Here is a 7,217-nt window from a genome sequence, read left to right on the forward strand (position 1 = left end):
GGGACAGTTCCTACAGTATAACTGATTTGAAGGGGGACAGTACCTACAGTATAACTGATTTGAAGGGGGACAGTACCTACAGTATAACTGATTTTAAAGGGGACAGTTCCTACAGTATAACTGATTTGAAGGGGGACAGTTCCTACAGTATTACTGATTTGAAGGGGGACAGTTCCTACAGTATAACTGATTTGAAGGGGGACAGTACCTACAGTATTACTGATTTGAAGGGGGACATTACCTACAGTATTACTGATTTGAAGGGGGACAGTACCTACAGTATTACTGATTTGAAGGGGACAGTACCTACAGTATAACTGATTTGAAGGGGACAGTACCTACAGTATTACTGATTTGAAGGGGACAGTACCTACAGTATTACTGATTTGAAGGGGGACAGTACCTACAGTATTACTGATTTGAAGGAGGACAGTACCTACAGTATTACTGATTTGAAGGGGGACAGTACCTACAGTATTACTGATTTGAAGGGGGACAGTACCTACAGTATTACTGATTTGAAGGGGACAGTACCTACAGTATTACTGATTTGAAGGGGGACAGTACCTACAGTATTACTGATTTGAAGGGGGGCAGTACCTACAGTATAACTGATTTGAAGGGGGACAGTTCCTACAGTATAACTGATTTGAAGGGGGACAGTTCCTACAGTATAACTGATTTGAAGGGGGACAGTTCCTACAGTATAACTGATTTGAAGGGGGACAGTTCCTACAGTATAACTGATTTGAAGGGGGACAGTTCCTACAGTATAACTGATTTGAAGGGGGACAGTTCCTACAGTATAACTGATTTGAAGGGGGACAGTTCCTACAGTATAACTGATTTGAAGGGGGACAGTTCCTACAGTATAACTGATTTGAAGGGGGACAGTTCCTACAGTATAACTGATTTGAAGGGGGACAGTTCCTACTGTATAACTGATTTGAAGGGGGACAGTACCTACAGTATTACTGATTTGAAGGGGGACAGTACCTACAGTATTACTGATTTGAAGGAGGAGAGTACCTACAGTATTACTGATTTGAAGGGGGACAGTACCTACAGTATTACTGATTTGAAGGGGATAGTACCTACAGTGTTACTGATTTGAAGGGGGACAGTACCTACAGTATTACTGATTTGAAGGGGGACAGTACATACAGTATTACTGATTTGAAGGGGGACAGTACATACAGTATTACTGATTTGAAGGGGGACAGTACCTACAGTATTACTGATTTGAAGGGGGACAGTACCTACAGTATTACTGATTTGAAGGGGGACAGTACCTACAGTATTACTGATTTGAAGGGGGACAGTACCTACAGTATTACTGATTTGAAGGGGGACAGTACCTACAGTATTACTGATTTGAAGGGGGATAGTACCTACAGTATTACTGATTTGAAGGGGGACAGTACCTACAGTATTACTGATTTGAAGGGGGACAGTACCTACAGTATTACTGATTTGAAGGGGATAGTACCTACAGTATTACTGATTTGAAGGGGGACAGTACCTACAGTATTACTGATTTGAAGGGGGATAGTACCTACAGTATTACTGATTTGAAGGGGATAGTACCTACAGTATTACTGATTTGAAGGGGGATAGTACCTATAGTGTTACTGATTTGAAGGGGGACAGTACCTATAGTATTACTGATTTGAAGGGGGCCAGTACCTATAGTGTTACTGATTTGAAGGGGGACAGTACCTATAGTATTACTGATTTGAAGGGGGACAGTACCTATAGTGTTAGTGTTTAAAGGTTAATTCAGCACATGTTAAGCGTATCTCTGGCAGTATCACTGGGGAACATCAGAGGCCACCTCACCCCAGCCTCTGCTCCTAGAAACGGCGTAACCCTTTAAGAGACTTCCGTCCTATCATTACACACTCACCTCATCCTCTTATTCCCTTCTCTGTTTTTGTCTTTTTTTTCTTCATTTAACGTAAGGCTGTCATTCTGGATTTTTGGTGGGTTTTCATGTCTTTTCATTTGTCTTGTAGTGTGTTTTGAGAAGGGGACATTACGTGTGTGTGTGTGTGTGTGTGTGTGTGTGTGTGTGTGTGTGTGTGTGTGTGTGTGTGTGTGTGTGTGTGTGTGTGTGTGTGTGTGTGTGTGTGTGTGTGTGTGTGTGTGTGTGTGTGTGTGTGTGTGTTCTGGACAGGTAGAGGAAGTATTAAGGAAGCATTAGGAAAATGAAAGTCGTTCTACCTTCTGGACACACGGATTAACTTGAGTATTCACATTAGGAATTAGGATATGCTTTAATGTCCCAGAGGGGAATTTTGTTTAAGACTCACAGTACTGCTGTATACAAAAAGACACTGTACATTGAGGTTACATGTTGACATTTCAAAACCACTCTTTTCCATTTCCTCCAAATAAAAGTACTCATGCAAGCAAATGAGGGAGGAAATGACAACAACAATGAATGTGCATGTCTTATCGGTCTTGCCTCCGCTGTGGTAGAGAACAAACCCAGGTCATGGCGAATGCTGCTAAATCGCTGTATTCTTTCCTACCGTTCTTTTTCCAGTCGAACATTTTTGGGGGTTTTGAGGGAGGCAAAACTTATGCTAACAAGGTAACCAAGCGTCTTTAATAACTGGGGGAGCTCGCTGCAGGAGATAAGCGACAGGGGAAGAGAGAGAGAAGATGGAAAGAGAAAGGATTACTTCAGCCCCCCTGCACTTGCTCCCGGCTAGAGCATTAGCCTAAACGGCCGTCTCATGGAGTGTGTTCATGTAGAATAACGCTGTTGTTGACTTGCAGGGCGTTGCTGTGCGTATGGATGCATGAGAGGGACAAGGGAGAGAGGGGGGCCTGGGGAACAGAGGGACTGATTTTAAAATAGCGGGGTCTAGATGGGATGGATGGATGATGAGAGAAGGTATTAAGGTAGGGTGAAAGGAATGGATGGATGATGGGAGAAGGTATTAAGGTAGGGTGAAAGGAATGGATGGATGATGGTAGAAGGTATTAAGGTAGGGTGAAAGGGATGGATGATGGTATTAAGGTTGGGTGAAATAGATGGATGATGGGAGAAGGTATTAAGGTAGGGTGAAAGGGATGGATGATGGGAGAAGGTATTAAGGTAGGGTGAAAGGGATGGATGATGGTACTAAGGTTGGGTGAAAGAGATGGATGATGGGAGAAGGTATTAAGGTAGGGTGAAAGGGATGGATGATGGGAGAAGGTATTAAGGTAGGGTGAAAGGGATGGATGATGGGAGAAGGTATTAAGGTAGGGTGAAAGGGATGGATGATGGGAGAAGGTATTAAGGTAGGGTGAAAGAGATGGATGATGGGAGCCAAAGAGAAGGGATTGGGGTATGGATGGATTGAAATATTACCTCTAAATGCACCTCTGTGAAAGGTGAAAATGTTACACGTTGCTAATCACTCAATCACACTGTCCTTATGTAGACATCATAAACAATAGTAAGGTGTAACTGTTTGTTTGTTTTCCCAGGTGTCCTTCTTAAAGAACCGCCTGAAGAAGGTTTCCACAACGACAGGAGACAGTTTGTCTTTGTAGATGTGCTATAGAAGTGTTACAGTGAGGCTTGAGAAAGAAAGCCAGAGGGAGAGAGAGACACACTCACACAGAGAGAAGAGTGACGTTTGTGTACTGTATGTATATGTGAGTGTGTCTGTGTGTGTGTGTGTGTGTCTGCCCACACGCTTGTGCACATGCACACTTCTGTCACTATAATAGCATTAGCGATGCAGATCCCCGTGACCCCCAGTGTAACGGGAGGGAGAAGCCCCACAGGATAGTCCCCTTACGTGGGGTAGCAGTCCCCCCACCAGGGGAGACAGAGAGGGGACACACGTCCTACCCCCGCACTCCGTATAGGGAAGCCGGTGCCTTCCAAGCTGTCACTGCCCTGTGGCTAACCCTCACCCCTACACTCTAAACCCCTAACCTGCACTCTCTCTGAACCAAGGACCCGTCTGCCTAGGAGGCACTAGGGATTCCAAAGACTTTCCTGTGTGTGTGTGTGTGTGTGTGTGTGTGTGTGTGTGTGTGTGTGTGTGTGTGTGTGTGTGTGTGTGTGTGTGTGTGTGTGTGTGTGTGTGTTACCCATCAAGTATATCAAACGATGGTGTAATTCATCTAGTCAAGCACCAAAATGAATCAAAGAAGTGAACCGACACCCACTATTAGGGAAATACTGTTCTCAACGTTACCAAGAAGGTGGTCAGGATGTGATATAGCCTTGATTTTGCACCGGCTTTCATTTTTATAGTGTCTAATGGGATAAAATATTCAAGGCCCTATCTTGGGATCTTTCTTACTTTCTTCCCGTCTGTCTCGCTTTCTCTCAGATCCCTGTATTTCTCTCTCTCTCTCTCTCTCTCTCTCTCTCTCTCTCTCTCTCTCTCTCTCTCTCTCTCTCTCTCTCTCACTGAGTCTCGTGCCCATGTCTCTCTCTCTCTCTCTCTCTCTCTCGCTGTCTCTCTCTCTCTCTCTCTCTCTCTCTCTCTCTCTCTCTCTCTCTCTCTCTCTCTCTCACTGAGTCTCGTGCCCATGTCTCTCTCTCTCTCTCTCTCTCTCTCACCTGTGTGTGTTAGGGTTGGGTAATGTAAATCCTATCATGATTATGTACTCATAAAATATTGTGATGTACTATGGGATTGCCCCCTATTGGCCAACCCCCCACTCCCCAAAAAAGTCAGAAAATGTCACAGCTAAAAACCACCATTTATAGCTATAGTGCAAATCACATGCAACAACTGGACGAAGTGCAGGCAAAAAATATACAAGGATCCTTGTGTGTATGCCTTCATGATAATAGAAGCATACTGACATAGTCTTGTACATTTGATACCTTTAGGACTATTTTATTTCAGTGGAAGGAGGCAATGTTTCAATGTCCCAGGTGCTGCTCAATCAACTTCAACAAGAACAATTAGGAATGAAAATATTTTCAAAATGTTTCATTAAATGTTATGTTATGTAAAGTCTTTTTATGTGAAATGCTGCACCTTTTATAAGAATATTGGCTATTTTCTGTACATCATCAAAGTCATTGTCCACCCTGTTACATTGTGGTTACTGGCACTTTAAGAACATATATATGGTCTACAATGACATCACAAACAGGAAATGATGTCACTTCCTTGGCAGGAAAACAACTGTGGTTAGCCTGGTGAATATCTAGATTTCATACTATTAGATTTTCGTCATGATATGTTGGTGATGTGGGAAAGCATAACATGTCCACCCTGTTTAAGCAAAATGTAAAAAGACGTTAATAAAATTTCCTCATTTCAAAATATATTTGTCAAACAATTCCTTTTCAATTGGCAGACATTATCCTAGCTTCATCTCGATCACTTGGAGCATAGTTGCTGATTGTATCTCAAAATGTCCACCCTGTTATTGTCCAGCCTGTTATCCATGTACACGTAACAGTGTGTACATGCACTCAACAGAGTGAACAAATGGATATCATGCAGTAATGTGTTGCAAAATGTGATTTTGTTCATAAATTGTATTATATAATTACAGGATATATAGCACGTATAATATTTAAAGAATAAATAAATATCGATTGAATCAGGTCTTTCTGAAGGAATGGCACCTCCTCTTAGTGCAGCTGAAAGACAGTGGCAATACAGAGAACGACGTAATGCTGACCCAGAAAGAAGGAGAGAGTATCTAGAGAAAGAGAGGGAGAAATGGAGGAAAGATAGAGAGACAGGGAAGAAGGCAGTAGCTGAACTCAGTGACAGAGTGCAGCGTGCAGAAAGGAAGAAATGGAGAGATTCTAACAGGATACTCAGAGCCAGGGCCAAGGCTAGTCTGTTGCTACAGTCCCAAACACCCCCTCAACTCCTGAAAATCAGCCTGGGCCTTCAAGGTTAGAATATGCTTAAGAATGTTATTTGCTAAACTTTCTACTAACTCTAACCGTAATCCCGAACCATAACCCATAACCCTAATCCCGATCTACTAACCCTTATCCTTAACTTTATCTCTGACTCTACCCCTAGAGTCCTAACCATGCATTTAATATGTTTTAGGCAACGCCAGCAAGGGGAACGCATTAGAAAAAAAACACACAGAAGACTCCAAAAAGAGAGAGAGCATTTAAAATCAGAAGTGGCAAAGGAGAGGGAATAAAATACAGGAAGAGGTATGCAAGGATTAGGGGAGAACGGGCATGTGTATCTCCTCATTCAACAGTCAAAGCATTGCAGAGACGTCAGAATGTGACATCGCCTATTAACAGGGCTCTTCTCTTTCACACATCTCTCATTAAAGATATCAAAACAAAATACAGAAATGCAAGGAATCAGAAGAACAAGCAAATCATTGCGAATACACTGAAGAAGTATAAACTTCAGAAAACTGTGTTGGGCTTTTCAAATAATGAGAGCAAAGTTGGAAGGGGACCAGTGCTCTTTTTTGATGATGAAGGGACGCAGAACAGAAACAGATATAAAAAGGAAAGGGAAGGATTTTTTTTCTCAGTGATGATGTAAGTAGTATAACGACCGGCCGCAAACAAACCATGACACGACTAAAGAACAAATTGCAGAAGAGGCTTCTGACTGACAGAATGAAAAAATCTGCACAGGAAATTCCTGCCTGAGGAACTAGGTCAGTTGTCCAATACCTCCTTCTGCCACCTCAGGCCATTTTGGGTTGTTACGCCTAGTGACACTGATCGTGAAACTTGTCAGTGCAAAACCCCATGAGAATTTACAGTTCATGGCAAATTCTCTTCACAGTCTTGGGCTTTTGTCCACCAAAAAACCTTGAGGACATGGTCAAATCAAGTATGTGTAAACCAAAATTGAAGCTATGTGCTATTGGTGAATGTAAGGATTGCTTCCTCACCACTCATCCAACTCTAAAAACTCCTGGGAATGTAGAAGTTCCTCTGACACAATGGACCTTGGAGAAGATTCAGAAAGATGTAGTGAAGTGCTCCATGATAACCGTGAAGAGGGAGGTCACAATAACAGAAACTGAACTGGTCAGTCAGTTTCAAGATAGGCTCGCTAAGTTTTAGGCAACACATCTTTAATATCAAGTGGCAATACAGGGCCTATAGGGAGCTTAGGGAGAGTCTGAAGAACAATGAGTGCTTGCTGCACATTGACTTCAGCAAAAACTATTCATGCAAATACAGTCAAAGAGATCCAGTTCTTGCATTTTGGAGGATCTCACCAGCAAGCCACTCTCCACAC

Source organism: Oncorhynchus nerka, linkage group LG19 (assembly GCF_034236695.1).
Source record: "Oncorhynchus nerka isolate Pitt River linkage group LG19, Oner_Uvic_2.0, whole genome shotgun sequence".
NCBI classification, from domain to species: domain Eukaryota; kingdom Metazoa; phylum Chordata; class Actinopteri; order Salmoniformes; family Salmonidae; genus Oncorhynchus; species Oncorhynchus nerka.